The 24375-nt window shown below is 38.3% G+C and overlaps 1 long non-coding RNA gene and 1 pseudogene across 5 annotated transcripts; both read left to right on the forward strand.

Annotated features, from left to right (window-relative positions):
- Nucleotides 1-16523: 16523 nt before the first annotated feature.
- On the forward strand, nt 16524-18556 carry LOC110917286. 5 transcript variants are annotated; one of them, XR_004884457.1, is made up of 6 exons: nt 16537-16699; nt 16794-16942; nt 17030-17535; nt 17631-17731; nt 18110-18280; nt 18376-18556. It is a non-coding gene; the product is annotated as an uncharacterized LOC110917286 (long non-coding RNA). The 5 variants fall into 5 exon arrangements; XR_002580457.2 differs by having other exon boundaries at nt 16538-16699; nt 17030-17077; nt 17319-17731; XR_002580454.2 differs by having other exon boundaries at nt 16538-16699; nt 17033-17535.
- Nucleotides 18557-21510: 2954 nt separating this feature from the next.
- LOC110919841 lies at nt 21511-22005 on the forward strand (annotated as a pseudogene).
- Nucleotides 22006-24375: the final 2370 nt, after the last annotated feature.

The following is a 24375-nucleotide window of genomic DNA, read 5'->3' on the forward strand; positions in this document are numbered from 1 at the left end:
ACCAGTTACCATTGTGACGAAGAATGAATATTGATGAAGAATGCATACTTTGGACGAAGACTTCACTCAACGAAGACTAAAGGAGTGTACGAAGACTTAAGGTGGACGAAGACTCCCCTTTGACGAATACCCATGCATGACGAAGACTCAACTGAACGAACACTCAATGATGTTGAACGAAGACTCAACTGTTCGTCGTATATGATATCGAAGACTAAGGGTTTGTCCAGTTTATGTGCGGCGAAGAATCAAGCCACGAAGACTCCACTCTTCGTGGCCTGGCCTGTTGAATGTCCGTGAGTCCGCTTCCTTTCTTCGTCGGACTTGTGGATAAGGTTGCTATAAAAAGCAAACTCACAAACAGATAAGGTTAGACATGAGAGAACACAGCAAACACAGGAGTGAGAACTCAGAGAGTTTGAGAGCATTTTCTAGCTTAATCTTTGTAAACAAACTTTCTGATAGTTATACATTGAGCTTTTTTAACGTTGAATCTTGTGTGTATTCATGTTCTTGATCTCAGTTTGCTTACCCAGTTGGATTCTGCACAACCGGGTTTGTTTGTATCACAAGGATTAGGTTACTAGATCCTCCGCTAGTGGACCTACATTTGTGTCTAAATCATGTTTGATAACTTTACATAAGAAGTTAAATTGTTTCTTTGAATATGGTTTCATTATAATGTGGATCAACAAGGTAATCTTCCTTTTTGGATTTCTTTATTTTCGGATCGAACTCTGGCAAGTTCGTAAGTTTCCCTTTTGTATTTGTTGGTGCACTTGTGTCTGTACTTTGTCTGTATTTCGTCACGATATAACGATGTCTTTTGTTAGTCCTGTAAGTTTGACCAAGTCAACCATCCTCCTGGTTTGACTTGGCCAAACAGTTAGAAAATGGTTGTCATATATTTGTGTCGAAGGATGAGTTGTCGAAGGATGACTCATCGAAGGATAAGCCTTCGATGGATGTTGATGGACCTCGAAGGATATCATCATTCGAGGTGTATAGGTGGATCCTTCGATAGGTTTCAAATCGATAGATGATCTTTCGATCATCTATCTGATCCTTCGATCAGCCTATCTGATCCTTCGACCAGACGACCTGTGTTGGGTTTATATATACCCGTGTAATGTGTTCACTTTAGAGAGTAGAAGCAAGTAGAACAGAGAGAACCTTCTGTTGAGAACACAAACACACTTAGAGAGAGTTTGCAAAACAGATTTGTAAACATTGAGCTTGTAACCGAACCTTTCATTCGTATTAATACAAGTGGTGTTAATCGGTGAAGATTGCGTGTGTTGTTTGTGCTTGTTTCATCTCGGTTTGCACTCTAGCTTGGATTCCGCACTTGCTAGTGTGTTAACATAACAAGGTTAAGGTTTAACCTCATCCTCCGAGGGACCTACAAGTGGTATCAGAGCCGTGGCTCTTTTCCTTGTTAAAAACCGAGTTTATACAAGACTTTGGTGTGTTTGGACAAAACTCACATGGTTTAGCACCCGTTTTTAGTGTTTTTCTTGCATTTCTAGACGTAAAAACGTGTTCTAAACTAACCGGGTATGTTAAAGGACGGGTTGGGTAACTTAAAAACTTGTTTTTAAGAAACTTGGTGATTTCCGGCCAAATTTCGGCTTACTCCGGTGACCGGTTTCTGGATAAGGATCTTCCATTTTTGGTAATATTTTATTTGTCAAATCTGATTTGGTAGAAAGTATGGTCTGAACATACTTTCTGCCGAAAGTTTCTACCAACCAATCACCTTTTCACCAACCTGTCACCTTTTGTCTGCTGTATTCGTACAGATCGAAGTATATCCTTCGAAGTCGAAAGATTATCTTTCGATCAAAGGAGGTTCGACAGATAATCATCTTTCGAACATCCTTCGAAGTTTGTGACTTATCCTTCGATCCAGGGAATCTGTTCGAAGGATATATATTCGAAAGATAAGGATCTTTCAATTGTGAATCTTTCGAAATCATTGTTCGAAATTCAACAGTGATCTTTCGAACACTGTTGATCCTTCGAACAAGTGTTAATCCTTCGATCTTAGTCTGTTTAGGTTTAACAAGTTTGTGTTTTTCTTGTCTTTCGATCAAGGATCCTTCGGCTGGCTGTCATCTTTCGAGATATTAATATAGAATTCATTTTTCTTATCAAACATGAATCCAAGTTGGTGGGGAACTCCAGCTCCAGACAGTGGAAAATACACAAGTACAGGTTCAACTCCCTCATGGTGGGGTACACCGGCTCCAGATAGTGGGAAGTACACAAATACAAGTCTATCTCCTTCATGGGCCGAATCTCCGGTATCGACATCTTCACAAGCAAATGCCATATCGACAGGTCAATGGGCATTAGTATCAAATCAAACTCCGAGCATTCAAAGTATCTTTATAAGCGAAAGTGAAACCGGAAGTTTGAATCGACCTCCAAAGTTGATGCACTTAAACGAGTATCCGGGTTGGGTTGATAGATTTCGTACATACGTTCTTGGTCAAAATACCGAACTGTGGATACGTTTCACTACAGATTTCGATCAAGCTATAGAGGTTGCTGCTTCAGATACTGCTACGTTTGCCGATCTTCCTGAAGATCAAAAGAAAACGTATGATCTGGAAAAGAAAGCATACGCCATTCTCACTCAGGCGTTAAGCAAAGATATCTACCACCAGTTTGTCAGTTTCAAGACAACGAAGAAGTTGTGGGACGGGTTGAAAACCAGAGGAGTAGGGAATGAAGCAACACGCCAATTGCGTCATGATCTTCTCAAGAAAGAATTTGACGGTTTCACGCGCATGGATAAGGAGTCTTTGGGAGACATGACAAGCCGGTTTTATCACTTGCTTACAGAGTTGAACAATTTTGGAGTAGCAACAACTACAGCAGAGGTGGTGAAGAAGTTTGCTGATGCATTGCCTCCACAATGGAATAGTTTCTTGGAAATCTTGAAGTATAACGGAGTTTTGAGAACTACAAACATCAACGACTTCGTGCAGCTTTTAGAAAACAAGGACCAGGAGGAAACATTAAAGGAAAAAAGAGTTCCAGTGCCACAAAATCCAGAAATGTATTATGGAACTTCCAGTTCTTCGTCTGCAAGAACCGGTCCACATGCTCCACTTCAAACGGCGTTTGTCACAAGCACAGATATGTATGGCAATCCAGTACAAGTTCCTGTTAAGCCAGCTCCCACCACAGACATGTATGGAAATCCAATACAACCACCTCCTCCTCCTCCTCCTGCTCAACAACAAGCGTGTTATGGAGGGACATCATCTGCTGGTCAGCAATCAAAACCAAATACAATACAGCTCGACACTTGAAGCTTCTCTAAGGTCAGTGTAGAAGTAGCAAGGGAACACATGGAGCTGCTTAACACTTTAGTGAGCGCGTACTGTGGGTTAGTGGAAGGTCAGATTGGCAACATTAATCTGACGCAAGAAGACTATCGGCAGATTGACAAGGAAGAGATGGACTTGATGGATATCAAGTGGGCCTTTGCTAGTGCTGTAAGAAGGGCAAAGGATTTCATGGAAAGTACTGGCAGAACCAGCTTGGAAAGCAAGAGACACCAAGTATGGGTTCGATAAACAGGCAGTAAAGTGCTTCAATTGTGGTGAACGGGGTCACTTTAAAAGGGAATGTACAAAGCCAGCACAGCATGGGAACCAGAATCCCTTCAGAAACCAAGGCAACCAGCAGAACCAGAACAGGAACAATGAGCGTACATTAATACCTGTCAACAACCAGAGCCAAGCTGGAACATCAAATGCCAACCGGGCACTTATGGTTCAAGTGGATGAAGGTTGCGACTGGTCAATCCAGTTGAGTGGTGATGCTCCAGATGGAACAGCATGTTTTGCTGAAGTGGTTAAGGATTTAGTTCACACCAGTGGTGGAGAATCTTCCGCCAATGGTGGTGAATCTTCTGACGATGAAGACTCTTCGGGATATAGCAGGAGTTCAGATGAAGAATCCTCAAGTTCAGGCGATGATCATGTGGGTGAGACATCAAATGCGTCAGTCGATGCAAATATTGATGAGCTTTTGGAGGAAGCTGCAGCAGGAACTCAGAGAAGATCTATCTTGGTGGATCAAGCTGCTTATTCTTCGTCTTCTCTCCATTCAGCCTTTTGGGCTAATGTCGACAGTTCATCAAGTCAGGTATGTGTCGATGAACCCACTGCTATTAGTTGTGCTAGTTGTGATAGTCTGCATGTTAAATGTGATGATTTAGAGGCAAACATGTCTGAGTTGCAAGGCAAACATGATGCTTTACAAGCTAGTTTGTTTGACTTGCAAGACAAACATGTTTCTTTGAATGCCAAGTGGTGTGAATTGCAAAGCAAACACGAGGCTTTGCAAGAGAAGTATGATGTGACATTCATCCACAATCAAAAGTTGACCGTGGATCTTTCAAAATGCACTGAAGCCAATATGTTTTATGAAAACCATGAAAAGGAGTTTAAATCGGTAATTGAAAAGTTAAAGAAAGATAAAACCGAGCTAACTAAAATGGTTTCCAGAAAACAAACTGACATTAATTTGTATATATCTCGCCTTGAGACCATGCAAAAAGAGATGGCTTGTGTGAAAACCGAAAGTGAGGCAATCCAACTTAAGCTAGACAGTTATTTGAGCTCTAGCTATGTGTTGGATCACATCATTGACGTTCAGAAAGAGAAATGGGATGTCACATGCATAGGTTACAAGAAATGTCCACCACCAGTGAGACACAATTATGATGCAATTGTTGGTGCACTTGTGTCTGTACTTTGTCTGTATCCGGTCACGATGTCTGTATTCGGTCACGATGTAAACGATGTCCTTGTTATTGTTGTAAGTTGACCAAGTCAACCATCCTCCGGTTTGACTTGGACAACAGTTTGTAAAATGTTGTAAGATGTTCTGTGTCGAAGGATAGCTAATCGAAGGATATTGTAGATCCTTCGATGACATCGAAAGATAGGCTACGAAGGATACTGTTAGACTTCGAAGGATATGCAATCCTTCGAAGTATTTGTGGATCCTTCGACAGCTTTGTCATCGATAGATGATCCTTCGATCATCTATCGGATCCTTCGGACCAGACATCAGATGCTGGGTATATATATACCCATGCAGTGTGTTCAACTTAAAAAAGCAGATGCACACAGAAAGAGAGAGAGTATTCTTGAGAGCATTCTGTCCGAAACACACACACACACTTTGAGAGTTTGCAAGTTAGATTTGTAAACATTGTGCTTGTAACCGAAACCTTCATACGTATTAATACATTGGTGTTAATCGGTGAACCTTGTGTGTTGTGTTTATACTTGCTTCATCCCGGTTTGCTTGCTAGCTTGGATTCCGCACTCGCTAGTGAGTTTGTATAACAAGGTTTAGGTTCGTCATCCTCCGGAAAGGGACCTACAAGTGGTATCAGAGCCGTGGCTCGGCTCTTTACCTTGTTTAAAACCGGGTTTGTTCAAGTTCTTGGTGTGTTTGGACACTAGGTTTAGCACCCGTTTTGGTGGTTTTTCTTGCATCTTAAAACTGAAAAACGAGTTCTAAACCTTCGGGAGTGTTCTAGGTTGGGTTGGGTAACTTGAAAACTTGTTTTTAAGTGACTTTGAATTTTCCGGCCAAGATTCCGGTTATCTCCGGTGACTGGACTTGTTGGATAAGATTTTCCTTTTTGGGAAATCTTGTTTGAAAGTCAAAAAGTTGGTGAAAAATCGTGTGCAGAACATCCCTTCTGCCGAAAGTTGGTACACCAACCTGTCACCTTTTTCACCAACCTGTCACCTTTTCAGTTGTGTCAGAGCTCTTCGAAAGACATCCTTCGACATCGAAAGATAATCTTTCGATCAAGGAGGCTCGACAGATACCCATCCTTCGAATATCCTTCGAAGCCTGTGTTCTATCTTTCGAGCCAAGGAATCTTGTCGTAGGATACATCTTTCGAGCTACTATTACTCATCGAAAGATAAGGATCCTTCGTATTGGTGTATCTTTCGAGATCTGTGTTCGAAATATAAGGAGAATCTTTCGAAGTAGAATCCTTCGAAATCATCTTTCGAAAGATAAGGATCCTTCGTGTGGTCAATCCTTCGAAGTCAATCTTTCGGAGTTGTTGCTCGAAACTCAACAGTGATCTTTCGAACACTGTTGATCCTTCGAACAAGTATTGATCTTTCGAACCAGGTTGTATCTTTCATTTTGGGTCTGTTTGCATTTAACAGTTTGTGTTTGTGTAGGTTATATATTAATATTTGATCAAAATGAGTTGTACAAGTCCTTGGGATTGGAGTTTGAACTCACAATCTAGTCAAGAACTAACTTCTGCTGATGCTTGGGCAAAAAGTATGTTTCCACCGCCTTCAATCAGTCCAAGTCAATGGGCTTTGGTATCCAATCAAAGTCAAAGCATTCAAAACCTTTTGATTAGTGAAAGAGAAACGGGAAGCAACAATCGTCCACCGAAGTTGAACCATATGAACGATTTTCCATCATGGAAAAACCGTTTTCACACGTATGTTCAAGGGCAAAGCACCGATCTTTGGACGTGTTTCATCAATGCATTCAATACTAATCTTGAAACTGCTGCGTCCACTTCAGAAGGTTATGCCAACATGCTGGAAAATGACAAGAAGGCTTATGAATTGGAGAAAAAGGCCTTTGCTACACTTACACAAGCACTCAACAAATATATCTATCATCAGTTCTCCTACTGCAAGACCACGAAAACGTTGTGGGATGCCTTAGTAGCTAGAGGAGAAGGCAATACAGCTGCTCGAAAGTCTCGTCATGATTTGTTGAAGAAAGAGTTTGAATCGTTTCAGTTTTTGGAAAACGAAACTCTAAATGATATGACAACCCGTTTCTATCATCTGATCAGTGAAATGTGTGCTTATGGGGTTGTTTCTACTCAACAAGACATGGTGAATAGGTTTGCTGACGCTTTGCCTCCAAAATGGAGTTCTTTTATTGAGTTGTTGAAGCACACTGGAACTCTAGACACGGTTAACATCTACGAGTTCATTCAGAAGCTGGAACATAAAAATGATGAAGAAATCAGGAAAGCAAGGCGTGCTCCAGCTCCTCAGAATACAGAAATGTACCTTCCAGGCTTCGATGCTTTGGCAAGATCCGCTGCAGCTCAGCAACAGCAACCTAAACTGCAGACTGCTTTTGTGTCCAACACAAGTTCCTTTCCGTTTCCTCAGTCAACAGCTGCTCCACCACAACCTCAATTCGATCCGAGGTCTTACATTCCTGTTCCAACACAGCCACAAGTCCAACCTCCACAACAACAACAGCAGGCTCATTATACAAACAATCCTCAACCTCAAAATCCTCACACAATCCGAGTCGATAATTCAAACCTTTCACACCTCAGCATTGAAGTTGCTAAGGAGCACATGGAAATTATTAATACAATGGTCAGTGCTTACTGTGGTTTGGTAGCAGGTCAGCTTGGAAACATCAACACGACCAATGAAGATTATCAACAGATCGACAAGGAAGAAATGGAGTTGATGGATATTAAGTGGGCTTTTGCAAGTGCGGTTAGAAGGGCAAAAGACTTTATGGCTCGTACTGGTAGAACTTCGTTGGAAGGAAAGAAAGATACGAAGTATGGTTTTGATATCAACGCCGTGACATGCTTCAACTGTGGTAACAAAGGGCACTTCAAACGTGAGTGCACTCTACCAACAAAACATGGCAATCACAACCCTTTCAGAAACCAGACGAGTAATACAAATGTGAATGCCCAGCAAGAGAACCGTGAGAGGAGGATGGTGGCAGTTAATAACAATCAGGGCCAGCCTGGAACTTCAAATCCCAATCGGGCTCTGGCTGTTCAAGCAGATGAGGGATGTGACTGGTCAGTTCAGTTTGGTGATGATGATCAGAGAAGTGGAACAGCTCTTTATGCAAAGATCATCGAGCATGTTCATAAAGAAGAGTCTTCTGGAAGTGATGACAGTTCTGGTTATTCTGGAAGCTCAGATGAAGAAGGCTCTGTTTCTGGGGATAATCACTCAGAGCCTGATGTGAAGGAGGAAGGAGATGATGATATTCAGGATCTACTGAATGAAGCTGATGAGCTTAAATGTCAGAAATCAATTCTGATTAGAAAGGCGGCTACTGCATCAAAGGAAATGGAGAAGCTATTTTCTGAAGATGGAGCTTTTTCTTTTCAAACTGCCTTTATGGCAAACGGTTCAGCCTCTTCTAGTCAGGTAAATTCTGAACCTCCTGCTCCTAGCGTTTGTAAATCATGTGCTGATATGAAGCTTGAATCAGAAAAGCTTCATAGTCATAATCAGAATTTGGTTATTGAACTGTCGAAATGCAAAGAGGCGAACATGGCTTTAACTCGGAATGAAAAAGAATTTAAATCTGTAATAGAAACATTAAAGAAAAATGTGTCCGAGGTTAACAAAGTAGTTTACCACAAGCAAGTAAGTATAAATGAATATATTAACATTGTGGAAGAAACTAAGAAGCAATTAGCCATTGCCCAATGCGAGCATGATGCGATCAAACAAAAATTGGATAGTTATTCTAACTCCCAATTTGTGCTTGATCACATCATCGAGGTTCAACAACCGAAGGGAAATCAGAAAGGCATAGGGTATAAGAAATGTCCGCCCCCTTTGATGAACAATTATACCAAAATGCCTGATGAGGAGGAAATGCCTCGGTATGAACCCAGTGTGCCTCTTGATGTTGAGGAATTTGCTGCTGGCCTAGGGTTCAAACCGGACAATTCTTCAAATACATCTTCTGAGCAACCGGAAACTTCATCATCCGTGAAGCAAAGTCCTCCAATTATCGAGGACTATGAGACATCGGATGATGAGTCAGAAGTGGATGTAGGTGAACGGGATAAATCACTTAACAAGATGAAAGGAGTAGTTATTCCACGAGAGAATCACATTCTTTGTGATCCTGATACTCCTGATGTTCCATCTGTTAAGAAGCAAGTGATTGATCCTGTCAAAGCTGATAAGATAGGTGTGACTACTGTTAAAAGCAGTAATGTGTTGTATACATTGGTTGGAGATAATAAAATCTACTCAGATCATGTTTTTCCAATTAAAAATGTAAATAAATCTTTGATTGACAAAGTCTTTGAAGACAACACAAACAAATTTTTGGGAAAAACACTTCCGGGAATTGTGGTAACACAATGTGATCCAATTCCTAAGGCTGAGATTAGAAAACAGTTTGGTAAACAAAAATCTTCAACCACTCAACAACCTACTGCTTCTAATGGTAAACAACCAGTCAAACGAGCTCAAAAGCATAAAGAATCCCAGATGAAGTCTAAAGCAAAAGGAGCTCGTTTTCAAAAGAAAGCAAAAGATGTCAAGTTCGTGTCATCCAAGGGTACTGATAAGATTGAAACTTTTGAAAACAAATCTAACACGGATTTTGTAAAACAAGTAACAATCTTAAAGCGTAACAGTGATAACAATTACACTCAACGCACAAATGGGTGTGATGAAAAGGCTAGTACCTCGGGTTCCACGAGTTCGACATCTTGTGGTCAATCAAGTTCTCCAAAAACTGTTGAAAGGAGAACATGTTTTAAATGTGGAGAAATTGGGCACATCATCAGAAACTGCCCAAATGCTCCAAAGAGTAAATTTGTTAAGAAAGCTCCACCTGAAACAGTTCATCCTCAACGTCGGTCAGTTTCACCTAAACATGATAAACGAACTGTAAAAGAACAAGAAACTAAACAACGACGTAAGAACATGAAAACTGTTGAAAAGGCTTTAAAATCTGAAGTTAAAACAGTTGAAAGGAAAACAAGTGTGTCACAACCTGTAAAACCAGAATCTTCAAAAACTGGTGGGCAAAAACGAACTTGGTTACCTAAGTCGGGTGACAATTCAGGGGGAACAATGGTTCTTGAAAACCATTAAGAGATTGATATCACGTTTCGTGATGCTCAGGGACGACCCAAGACCACTAAGGCTTGGGTCCCCATTCTCAACTGATGTTTTAAATGACATGTGCAGGATGTTCTAGGAGGAACTATTAATAGTCATTGGATTGTTGATAGTGGAGCATCCAGGCACATGACTGGCGACTTACGGCTCCTATACGACGTGAGAAATATTAGAGGAGGGTATGTTGCTTTTGCGGGTGACAAAGGCGGTTTTATCACTGGAGAGGGAAGTATCTCCAATTGCATCGTGTGCTTTGATAAGATCAATTATGTGAAGCAAATTGATCACAATCTTCTCAGTGTGTCGCAAATCTGCGATAAGAAATTCACCGTGCATTTTGATGATGCCGGCTGCTATGTGCTGAAACCTGGATTCAAAATTCCACAAGAATGGATTCTCTTATCGGCTCCGAGAGTTAATGATCTTTATATTCTTGACATGAGCCAGGCGATTACAACATCTGCACAAGTCACTTGCTTTGTCTCAAAAGCCACAGAAAAGGAGTCTATATCTTGGCACAGAAGAATGGGACACATTCACTTGAGGAAGATGAACCATTTGGTGAAAAATAATCTTGTGAATGGTGTGCCTGTGAGAAGTTTTCATTTGCAAGATATCTGTGTCTCGTGCCAAAAAGGGAAGCAAACTAAGAAGTCTCACCCTTTGAAGAAAATCAACACTGTCAGCATGCCTCTCGAACGTCTTCATATGGACCTTTTTGGACCCATGAAGCACAAGACAACGTTCGGTGATGCCTATTGTCTAGTTGTTACTGATGATTATTCTAGATTTTCTTGGGTATCCTTCATGGCACACAAAAGTGCAACTCCTGGCATCCTCAAGGATCTTCTTACAATGTTGGAGAATCTCTATTCGTTGAAAGTAAAGAGGACCCGAAGCGACAATGGTACCGAATTCAAGAATCAAGTTATGGATGAGTTTTGTACTTCTAAAGGCATTCTTCATGAGTACAGTTCTCGTTATACTCCACAACAAAATGGTGTCGCGGAGAGGAAGAATCGGACGATTATAGAAACTGCAAGAACAATGTTAGTAGAGTCGGAACTCCCTATTCAATTCTGGGGGGAGGCTGTATCGGCTGCATGCTACACGTTAAACAGAGTTCTTACAGTAAAGAGACATGGCAAGACTTGCTTCGAACTCCTTCAGAAAAGGAAACCGGATCTTTCTTACCTTGAACCGTTTGGTGCTCCATGTACTATGATTGAACCGGATGGAAAGTTTGGTGCAAGAGCTATCGAGGGTTTCTTCCTTGGATATGCTACTCCGAATTTTCGTGTTTGGAATCTAGCTACCAAAAAGATTGAGCTATGGAGTGAAGTTAGGGTTCAAAGGTACACGAGTCCTGTTAGGGCTCCGGGTGATCCGTGGATGTTCGATTATGATGGGCTATTTGACTCCTTCAATCTGCCAACCTTTGACGAAGAATCAGCAGCGGCTAGGATGTTGTTAGAAAGTGACAACGTTGCTGTCTCGCCTTTGGTTAGACCTATTGTTGTTGACCCTCAAGCTTCTTCGTCAGTCAACAACATGGTTCAAAATGAGGTTTATGAAGATGCTGCTGATTATAATGATTCTTCTGAAGATGATGAATATCATGATGCAGCTGAAGGATCTTTAGCTCCAGCTGCTCCTGTTCAGGGTGCCTCTGGTGATACACCTCATATGCAGAATGTAGACACTGCTGAAGGGAATGCATCCACCTCTACCCACATTCCTGGTGTGGAGTTGGTTGTTGATCTTAATCTTACCAATTTGGGTATCAATGCACGAGTACCAGACAATCCTGAGATGAGGATTCATGATACCCACCCCCAGCAGAATATTATAGGAGATGTCCATCGCGGTGTGCAGACGCGTAATCAGCTGAGAAACAACCGAAATGCTGGTTTGTATTCAGCTATAAGAGAATCTGGCCAACAAAATGACTGGTCCTTCGCGTGTTACGTGTCACAAGAAGAACCAAAATCGTGGAAAGAAGCATTGAAAGATAGTGCTTGGGTTGAAGCCATGCAAGAAGAATTGCAGCAATTTCACAAGCTTGGTGTTTGGAAGCTTGTTGAAAAACCTGAGAATTACAAGAAGATTGGCACTCGATGGGTCTTCAAATGCAAGAAAGACGACCGTGGAGTGGTTATTCGGAACAAAGCTCGTTTAGTCGTTCAAGGTTTTCGTCAGATTGAAGGGATCGACTACAACGAAGTGTATGCACCTGTTGCACGTCTGGAAGCTATTCGGATCTTTCTGGCTTATGCCTCATTCAAAGGATTCAAGGTTTACCAGATGGACGTCAAAAGTGCATTTCTACATGGTGTGGTTGAAGAAGAGGTATATGTCGAACAGCCTCCAGGTTTTGAAGATCCTGTCCATCCCGATCGGGTTTGGTTGCTCAACAAAGCTCTCTATGGTCTTCATCAAGCGCCACGAGCTTGGTATGCAACCTTATCTACCTATCTGCTGGAGAATGGTTTTCGAAGAGGTCTTATCGATTGTACTCTCTTCATCAAAGAACAAGATGGAGATCTTCTTCTTCTGGTTCAGGTATAGGTTGATGATATTATTTTTGGTTCTACTAATGATGCTTTGTGTAGGAATTTCGAGCGCATTATGCAGGATAAGTTCGAGATGAGTGCTATGGGGGAAATGACTTTCTTTTTGGGCCTACAAGTGCAACAAACTGAGTCTGGGATATTCATCCATCAGACTAAATATGTTGGTGACATCTTGAGCCGGTTCCAGATGTCTGATGCAACGCCCATTGGTACCCATTGCCACAAAATCACGGAATTACTCCAGATTTGAAGGGTGAAGCGGTTAGCCCCTCATATTACCGCGCAATGATCAGATCTCTTATGTACCTCACAGCATCAAGGCCAGACATAATGTACCCAACGTGCCTGCTTGCCAGATATCATGTCAACCCGAAGGCCTCACATCTTGCAGCTGTCAAAAGGATTTTTCGTTATTTGAAGGGTTACCCTGACACCGGTCTATGGTACCCTAGGGATAATAACTTTGAATTGGTCGCTTTCAGTGATTCTGATTTTGGCGGATGCAAAATCGACCGCAAATCCACAACGGCTGGATGTCAGTTTTTAGGAAATCGCCTAGTCACATGGCAGTGCAAGAAGCAGACGTGCATCGCTACATCAACATGCGAAGCTGAATACATTGCTGCTTCGAGTTGTTGTTCCCAAGTTCTTTGGATCCAACAACAATTACGCGACTACGGTTTTGAATTCCTAACTACTCCTATTTACGTTGATAATTCTACTGCTTTACAGATCACTAGAAATCCTGTGCAGCACTCAAAGACCAAACACATCGAAATCAAATATCACTTCATACATGATTGCTTTGAGAAAAGGCTAATCGATGTTGTTAAGGTCCACACCGATGACCAACGTGCCGACCTTTTTACCAAAGCCTTTGACAAATCAAGATTTGACTTTTTATTATTGGTAAACGGCATTAAGGTCAAGCAAGAGTAAAACCAACATCGGAGAAACATTTTTGTAAATACCTTTGTGTTTTAAATTTTATCTTAGTTTATTGATTTTAGGGGGAGTAAATCCAAAATCTGAAAATCCAAAAACATCGAAAAATTTCAAAAACACAAAAACAATAGAAAAACAAAAATGAGTTTCCTGGCGAGCAAAAGAGAAAATGATAGTACATCAGTGGTCTATCCAAACCTCTTTAAACCTTAAATGAAAAACGATAAGCAGCTCTATATAAGATGTATCGGTAGGCTCACAATCATTTTAAAGTGTGCAGGGTGATATAAATCTTAATCGACTGAAGACCAGGTGGGAACCATTCATTGGCATATTGTCTTAGTACCGAAATTTCGTTTGATAGATTCACTACTAGAAAACTGCTACTATTCCTACCAAAATTTCCTACACATTTCCTACGAATGAAAATACCGACACTTTTCCCACGAAATTCCGACGAACAAGAAAGGGTTTTAGTTTTGTGACAAAAAAAACGACAAAAAAGCCACAAATTGTTATGCGTAGGAAAAGTGTCAGAAATTTCACACGGATTTCCCACGGAATTCGTTTTCGTTTTATCTATTAGTCGGAAATTCGTAGTGATCGGTATGCGTAAGAAATGTGTCGGAAATTTTCAACGGAATTCCGACCGAATTCGTTTTTATTTTAACGATTAGTAGGAAATGTGTAGGAATCCAATTTATCATAAAAAAATATTCATAATAAACAAAATTAATGATATTAAAATATAAATTTTATTATTTGATAAAAATATATGTTATTTATAAATTGATTCCGTAGGATGTGTGTTGGAAATTCCGACAAATTACTCTTGGAATGGATATTTTTTTTGTAATACACATATACGTTATTTTTAAAACACATTTATATATATCGGTAGGAAATGTGTAGGAAAATACTGACACAATTCCTACGAAATTCGTTTTCATTTTAATCATTAGTAGGAAATGCGTAGCAATCCAATTTCTCATAAAAAATATTTATAATAAACAAAATTAACGATATTAAAATATAAAGTTTTATTATTTAATAAAAATATATGTTTTTTCTAAACTAATTCCGTAGGAAGTGTGTCGGAAATTCCGACAGATTACTCACGGAATAGATAATTTTTTTTTTGTAATACACATATATGTTATTTTTAAAACAAATATATATATATATATATGTAGGAAATGTGTAGGAAAATACTGACGCAATTCCTACGAAATACGTTTCCTTTTAAAAATTCGTCATATATCCGTAGGAAAATAATGAATGTAATAGTTCCGTAGAAAAATGGTAGGAATCCATACAGGCCTTAATACAGTCTATTAGAGCATTATGACTCATATTCTTGGCAACCATATAATAGCACCCAATACAATGTGATGTAACCCTTCAAAATATCGAATGTTACATAATAAAGGTCTCAGTGGACCTTTAAGATGTATTAAGGTCCAACACGTTCTATTAGGGCATGTATGACTTGTAGATCTTCGTTACGATATAATAGCACTCAATAAAACGTATTGTAACCCTTCAACATCGAATGTTTCCTAATAAAGGCCTGAATGATTCATTAAGATATATCTAGGCTTAACATAGTCTATTAGGGCATCTATGACTTGTAAATCTTCGTTACGATATAATAGCACTCAATACAACGTGTTGTAACCCTTCAACATCGAATGTTTCAAAATAAAGGCCTGAATGAGCCATTAAGATATATCGAGGGTTAACATAGTCTATTAGGGCATATATGACTTGTAATTGTTCGTTACAATATAATATCAATCAATACAACGTTGTATAACCCTTCAACGTCGAATTTTACGTAATAAAGGCCTTAATTGGGCCATTAAGATATATCAAGGCCCACACGGTCTATTAGGGCTTGTATGACCTGTTAGTGTCCATTACGATACAAGATTACTCAACATGACATGATATATCCTTTCAACATCGAACGTTACATAATAAGGCCTTAACGGTCCATTAAGATATATCAAGGCCCAACACGTTCTATTAGGGCATATATGACTTGTAATTTTGTGTTACTATATAATAGTACTCAATATAACGTGATGTAATCCTTCAACATCGAATATTACATAATGAAGGTCTTAATGGGCTTTTAAGATATATCAAGGCCCAACATTTTATTAAGGCATGCATGACTTGTAATTCTTCGTTACCATGTAATAGCACTCGATACAACGTGACGTAATCCTTCAACGTCGAATGCTACATAATGTAGGTCTTAATGGGCTTTTAAGATATATCAAGGCCCAACATGGTTTATTAGGGCATGCATGGCTTGTAATATTTCGTTACGATGTAATAGCACTCAATACAACGTGATGTAACCCTTCAACATCTAAAGTTACCTAATAAAGGCCTTAACGGGCCTGTAAGATATATCAAGGCCCAACATATTCTATTAGGGCATGTATGACTTGTAATTCTTCGTCATGACTTATAATGCGGGGTTTATCTTTTAGGGTTTAGAGTTTAACTTTTAGTGTTTAGCTTTGTATTTAGTTTTAAGGTTCAGGGTTTAGCTTTAAAATTTTGCTTAGGTTTTAGCCATTAGGATTTAGTTTTTAGGGTTTAGAATTATGGTTTAGGGTTAATGGGTTAAGGTTTCTGATTAGTGTTCGACGAGCAAGTTCCAACATTGCCGGAATGAGCTCAATTAGAGTTCGTTCGTTTGACCCACTTTCCTACACTTCCCAGGTTAAGGACATTTTGTACCGGACTCTTACCCTACGTAACTCTTTTTGTGTATACTTATAGTAATTATTATTATTATTATTATTATTATTATTATTATTATTATTATTATTATCATTATTATTATTATTATTATTATTATTATTATTATTATTATTGAAACTTTGTATGCATATTAATTATTCTTAATATTAGAAATTAGTTTTATTATTAGTACCGTAGTAATTTCATTGTTACTAATATTTTTTATTGGTTTTCATTTAAGAAAAAGAGTATTTATATTTTTTAAAAATAGAGAAGATGAGTGGTCATAAAATATGGTAAACTTGCCCTAATACCCTTACCCGCCCACCATTATCTTCATTCCCCCCAATTTGTTCGTATGACTCCCCCATCGTCCCATTACCTCCGACACCGGTTTATCTTCTCCCAACCACCACATCCGCCGCCCCGTTTTGCGCGCCCCAACCACCACCTCCGACTCCCACAAGATGTGTAGGTTTCCAAGGTCCACTTATTTTATTTAATTTCTGATATAATGTATATATATCAATGGCCTTTTCTCAACAAGATGTGTATCTATCTATAGGGAACAGCAATGGTGGTTGTTGGTATTGACCTGTATATTTTCATTAGCAATTTTCATATCACAGACAAGATCATGAGGGAGCAACTAGTAGCAGATCGATTTTTTTTTGTTATTTCCCTGTTGTACGGCCTCCTTTCACCCACTCTATGGTATGCATCAGTTACTTGATATCTATGATAATTTAAATAACTTTTGTAAGTGATTTCACAAATAACAAACTTTTGTTTTGATTGTAGCAGCTTAACATCATTTGGTTTGAAGATTTTACTAGGTTTTATTCTAAGGTAAACTTATCAAATCTGACCAGTCTTATGAACCACATGGGTTTGTGTTGGTTTTGTTTATAATTGGATACCTGTGCTATAATTTTGATTAAATATCTTATGAAACCATTGATAAATATACGAAGAAAGTTAAGTCTTCCATGAGATGATTTTTAATGTTAAGTTCAACCTAGTAAATAAAATATGTAATTAGAGTGATTATGTTAAATATAAGATTCTCTTTCTTGATTGGTGCACATAGGGGTGCAAACGAGCCGAGCTCGAGCTTATCTAACTTTAGAAAGCTCGGCTCGAATCGGGCTTCGTATGGAAAGCTCAGCTCGGCTCGTAGGTAAATAACAAACTACAGCGCATGATGAATCTTATTATCCTTCTCTGGAATACATTCCAACACAAGAAGAGATTAGCACTTATTAGCTTATGTTTGAGGAGGACCGACCTAAGTTCATTCCAAAACGGTAATGTCAATAGTAATTTTTTATTCCCATTTTTTATTGTTGCTTTAGTTCTAGCTATGAAGATACTAATATATCTATACATGTCAATCTTGTAGATTCACATCTTTGAGAAGTGTTCCAGCTTATGAAAAGAGTGTTCGGGAAACCTTGATCGATGTCTAGATCTGTACTTGTTCCCAGAGCAAGAAAGAAGCGTGTAAGTGTTGTACTACTGCACAAGAACTTGTTACATTAGCTTTGTTCAACATTAATCTACAATTTTATATTAACTTTGCCAACCCAATTTGACTCGTAGATTAGTTTTTGCGTCTTTTAAGTGACCCGATCTAACCCTTGACTATAAAAGGGTTACCCAAAACAACCCATAATAGTTTATAAAAGACCCATATTGACCCATATTGATGCTTTAGGGTCAGGATTGCCCCCCTAATTATCCTTGTTTCTTGATATAAACTTTTAAGGCATAAATATTTAAGAACCTATGCAAATATAAACCAAAATAGTGCACATTGGGTAATAGCATGTTTGAGATAAGTACAGACTGGAATGGTTTTTACATAGTTATTTTTAACAGGTAGCCATAGTCCTGGATCAAGTCGAGGAAACGCTCTCTCATGGCAATAGTTCAGATCACGGGCCGAAGACCCAGCTTCAAAAGCCAATACAATCTTGTCATTTTCTCCATTGCCAACTAGCAGTCATGCAGCCACCCCTGTTGTTGCTGCTGCTTCTTCAATCCTTACAGGTAATGCGCTTTTAAAGATAGAAAACAATTTGATACTGATATGTTATCTTGGATCCTAATTTTAAGTTGCTAAAACTCTACATGCTATATTAAAGAATTGCACCGAAGCTGTAAAGGATTTGCGCGTGCTGGATTTTGGAGGAGCAGCAATTAGCGTTCATTAGTGAATAATGGCGATTTTGTAATTTAAACGTGCTTTTATGTTATTTGTTTTTGTTAAACTTATGTTCCGAATCATATTTATATTTATGATTATGCATTTTTCAACAGGAAAAAGCAAGTATTTTTTGTTTTTTTTTTAATTTTTTAAACGTATCCGTAGGAAACATGTAGGAAAAAGAATAAATAGGTTTCGTCACATTCTGTTGGAATGTGTAGGAAACAAAGATAAATTCGTAGGAAATGTGTGGGAAAAAATATTACATTCATTTTGAATTGTGTAGGAAAAAAACTAGTTTTGTAGAAATTGTGTAGGAATCAATAACACATTTTGTTGGAACTGTGTAGGAAAAAAATATTTCCGTAGGAACTATGTAGGAAAAACGAATACATTTCGTTGGAATTGTGTAGGAAGAAAAAAAATTTTCCGTAGGAATTGTGTAAGAAAATTAAAATATATAAAATTTATATAATAAAAATAAATCTAATTGATTTAAACACAAAATGTAAAAAAATAAATATTCCGTGGGAAATGCATTAGAAAGTTAAGAAAATTAATTCCGTGAGAAATTAGTAGGAGAATTCTAACGAAACATTTGTGTAGGAAAGGAGTAGGAAAATCGGTAGGAAATGCGTCAGAAAAAAATTACCCACCAGCAAAATTCCCACAGCTCATTTTCGTGGGAAATCCGTGGGTAAACGCAGTTACCCACGAATTTCCCACGGAAATTGACGTGGGAATAGTAGCAGTTTTCTAGTAGTGATTGCCGAGGTTCTGAGATATTCGGTCTTTATGCTGCTTATCATCTGGGTATCATGGTTGTATCTTTTACCGAAAAATCACGGGGACGCAAGTCTAGATCTTCCATGATATCATACATACGTGTACATACTGCATTCGACCTCAATAAGTGATAAACAATCACATGTCCAAACAAATAAGTGATAAAATATCACATTTTTCCGGGAGTCAAGTTCGTCTCTCTGCTGTACGAAAGTACTAACCTGTTCACGGACTTGCTCATGTGCCCTCATGCATATGAAAATCAAGTTCCTCATAAATAAGTGATTACATCACATAGGGCTTGTTTTTCAAATAAAAATAGGTGAGAATCTCACATCATATACGGTCAAACAGATGATAATCGGTATACTCACCGGTAAGATGAACCCTCGTGCATACCTTGATACGGGAATGTGTCGTGATGTGGATGAACACCGGTCGGTAAGTATAAATCATACCTTAACGTATCTCCTCGCTATGATTACATCTGATAAGTTGAGCTTAAGTGGACAACAATACCGATAATTGTTATAGGATGCTTATCTTAATGTTAACTAATTGAACAACAAGAGCGTTTTGGCATGACCGTACACTGATATGATTCTCTTACCCTCGAAACTCGCAAAAAGAATGTCTGTATATATTTATTTACTACTTTCAGTCTTTACATTTCAAATATTCTAAAATACCAAAAAGATTTTAGGTGTGTTTTAATATAAACTTTATAAAAGCCAAAAAGATTTTATTTCTTCTTTATTTTCGATCGTACGATGTTGGATCTCAAGTCTTCGTTACCTGAAACCTGACTAAAAACCGAATTGACTAAATCTTCATAAACGGTCGAAATTTGCAAGTTTTGAAAGTTAGAAACTAAAACTGACAAATTTATTAAACTTTCAAACTGTCGGAAGGTGTTTGATTGAAACATGGTCATACGTGTGTCATTTGTTTATGCTAACTATATTCCAAGCAGTTGTTCTCATTACGCGTTTAGATTTCTTGCATGTGCAGATTCTAAAGGCAAGGAGAACATGGTCGATGACAAGCTTTGGAATGAAGACACGACGTGAAGGCACTCAAAAGATGAAGATGATCGAGTTGCCGCTGACCATCATCAACACCACAAGGATCTCAAGCTGTAAAGATCAAGTCATTCACGAGCATAACTCAAGGGGGAGCTTGTGTTAAGGGGAAGTTTGTCAACACACTTCCTACATGAAACGGGTAGTTTGTTGATACACTTTCTGCTTTCAAGACGTGAAGACTTTGAAGATCCTCCGACATTGAAGACCTGAAAGGACGTCAGAGACTTGAAGACACGAAGATTGAGACAAAGCTACAGCCAAGGGGGAGTTTGTTGGTGCACTTGTGTCTGTACTTTGTCTGTATTTCGTCACGATATAACGATGTCTTTTGTTAGTCCTGTAAGTTTGACCAAGTCAACCATCCTCCTGGTTTGACTTGGCCAAACAGTTAGAAAATGGTTGTCATATATTTGTGTCGAAGGATGAGTTGTCGAAGGATGACTCATCGAAGGATAAGCCTTCGATGGATGTTGATGGACCTCGAAGGATATCATCATTCGAGGTGTATAGGTGGATCCTTCGATAGGTTTCAAATCGATAGATGATCTTTCGATCATCTATCTGATCCTTCGATCAGCCTATCTGATCCTTCGACCAGACGACCTGTGTTGGGTTTATATATACCCGTGTAATGTGTTCACTTTAGAGAGTAGAAGCAAGTAGAACAGAGAGAACCTTCTGTTGAGAACACACACACACTTAGAGAGAGTTTGCAAAACAGATTTGTAAACATTGAGCTTGTAACCGAACCTTTCATTCGTATTAATACAAGTGGTGTTAATCGGTGAAGATTGCGTGTGTTGTTTGTGCTTGTTTCATCTCGGTTTGCACTCTAGCTTGGATTCCGCACTTGCTAGTGTGTTAACATAACAAGGTTAAGGTTTAACCTCATCCTCCGAGGGACCTACAGTATTTATTTCTTTTCTTGATGTTTTTAAACAAGTTATTGTAAAGTTTCTAAGACAAAGTCTTATTGATTTGCAATTTTTTTTACTGTTTTCTTATACGACCACCAGCTTTGATGGAATTCTCCAACGAGTAAATTTTAGGCTTTTATTTTTTTAATCTTTTTTGTGTTTTTCTTCAACATAACATGTTCGGCAACGGATTCGTAGCCGGTAATATGATATAAATTGAAACCGTAAAATGACCATGATGAGTAAATATGGAGTTGAAAATGCCACTGAACACTTCTCAACACTATCTGTGATGCTACTCAAGTAAGTGCTCTGCGAAAATTAATTGTGTGGGGCCTATTCACAAGTAAAAGGGCCAAGTAAAAGGGCTTTGAAACTGTCACCTTTATGATCTTTATTTTTTATATAATTTCATTTTTTAGGAGCGACAAGATGCTATGTACAAATTAGTAGATGAAAAAATGGATCTTATCTTAGTTGTTGGTGGGTGGAAGTCGAGCAATACTTCACATCTACAAGAGATTCCTGAGGAACACAATATTCCATCTTATTGGATCATAGTGTAGTGATTGTGGGTCCCGGAAACTTTATAGCCTATAAGACAATGGTAAAAACACCTTTAAACATCCAATTACTTTACTCTTTATGATTTTTTACTATATTTTAATTGTCTCATTCTTAACAGCATGGCAAGAGGATTGAAAAAGAAAATTGGCTACCAAAGGGTCATGTATTGGTATCACATCTGGTGCATCAACGCCATATGAAAATATATCTTAAGGCAGCTCAATTAGACTTGAAACAAGACCAAATGTCGTTATATTTGATAGATCTTTGCCACGTGGAATACAGGACGACCAAGTTCGCGCATCGTTCTTGGCTACAGCTATTTTGTACACCGCTCAGTGCAGTCTTCATGGATATAAACAATGGTCGAAGACTTCTTAATGGCATACAAACTACTATGAAGATCAGCTTATGTAAGCCATTCATCTTTCTTGCCTTTTAAATCTCCATAATTACATATTTAGTACATTTTTTTAAATGTACTATTAACACAGGTCATTTGTTATAATGCATTTAGAATGTTTATAAATGATTTTTTTTTGCGATTTTGGTGGCTTTGTTATTGAGAATGCGTGAGGATGATCATACAATACCACTAAAGGCCAGCAACTGGGAGATTTACAGTGGCTTATAGACTTCGTTTCGTTACAGCTACTTGAGTTTTAATAGCTTGGGAAATAACCTGGTAGCTTGCTAATCGTCTAGAGCTGCAGTATCTTTCATCTGCAACAAGATCGATTCGTTGGATGTATTCCACTAGAATTGGGTTCCTTAGAAAAGATTCGCCATTTGTACTTTTCATCTTTCCTACTACCACTCTGTTATGTTTTTAAATCTAAATCGCTCTGTTATTTAAATTATGCCGGTTCTTGCTTAAACAGATTATTTAAATTATGTAAGTTCTTGCTCATTTCAATTTTGGACCTCTAACTGTATGTTTGTAAGTAAGTTACTTGGATACATTCCTTGCTATTCATGAATTGCCTGTGAGTGTATTTATTAATTTGTCAAAATATTTTCAATTATTTCATGAAAATGAGTAAATTAATATATGCTTTTTGGCGAAACTAAGCAAAAGCATGGATGATACAGTTGTTGCTGGCTGTTGAATGTCTAAAATACCACTTACTTTAGATTTGCAGATGAAGATACTATTTTGACTAAGGATGTTGACATTCTTTGTGGGGTCAAAGTAAATTTGACTATGGGGTCAACTCAAATATTTATTATACACATTATTGTAACTTTTTTACACGTTATTGTACTTTAATTTTTCTGTTATTGTTAACAAAACTGATTAATAAAATACGTATTTATACTTAGGTTCAATCCCTTCCTCTATTCCTAACTCAATTTTGTAAATTGGTCATATATTCATCAAATTCGATTTCGTAAGTTGAGTTTTATGAAACAAATTTTCATATGTGGCATGAATAGGTTAAAACTATTAATCTTAGATAACTATATGATGGAAAATTTTCAAAAAAAAAAAAAAAAAAAAAAAAAACTTCAAACTTACCAAAAATATTTACAAATTTATAAATTATATTGAGTAAGTTTTTTTATGATCAGTTTAAACGTCTTTTTTTTTCAAAAAAATGAAAAACATATCATTTTCCAACACCGCGTAATTGGCGGGTATTAGCACTAGTTTATAACAAAATAAAAATAAGCACAAAAACGTATCATGCTTAGTTGGTTTGAAAAGAATCTTAAACATATTGTTTCTCAGTGATTAGTTGGTTGAATGGTAGAACACAAACAGCAAACATCTACCCAGTAAAATCTGTCTTCTAATTAACTCGTCATTCATAGGCAAATGGTATAACAAGGCTCTGTTAGATCTCAAGTGACGCAATGCCACCAACACACATGAATAACCATATAAACACACAAAACATAAAATAGTAAACGATACACGACACAAGATTTTACGTGGTTCGGACCTAGTGGGGACCTACGTCCACGGGTTGCAACTAAGGTTTTCTCAACACAATTTAGGAACCTAATCGGCCCCTAAATAAAACCGGCCCAAAAATCCTTCACACCCAACAATCTCCCACTTGAAGGCCTTGCGATAAACGCCAGCCGGTCATCCAAGCAAATATTAACCTAGTCATCCAATGACTCCAGTCATTTCTAATAGAAGTCATTCAAGCCTCTAGTTCCTAAGAACAACCTAGACTTCAAACAAATCACCTGCTTGTAGGGCCTTCTCATCTGTTACCTAAAGGCCCATTAAAGCTCCAGATAACTTCAATACGGTCATCACATACCCAGTCTTAGAAAACTAGCCAATGACTTATCCTCAATCTCCACCGGCTCCCACTTACTCGTATCACTGGCTCTAGAGACTCCAGAGGAACACCACTCTCCAAAATTAGCAGACTATTCCCATGAGAGATTTTCACATTCAGATTCCCGGTCTTCGGTCTTCTGAACACAACGTCGCTTTGGAACTGAACCTAGAACACTGCTCGTGCTCCCACTATTACCAAAACCCCAACCTTGTTCATACCTCTGAATATGCTCAAGCTGACATCTCGTGATTCTAGGCTTCTTGTCTGCAAACTGAAACCCCTT

Source organism: Helianthus annuus, chromosome 16 (genome assembly GCF_002127325.2).
Source record: "Helianthus annuus cultivar XRQ/B chromosome 16, HanXRQr2.0-SUNRISE, whole genome shotgun sequence".
NCBI lineage: Eukaryota > Viridiplantae > Streptophyta > Magnoliopsida > Asterales > Asteraceae > Helianthus > Helianthus annuus.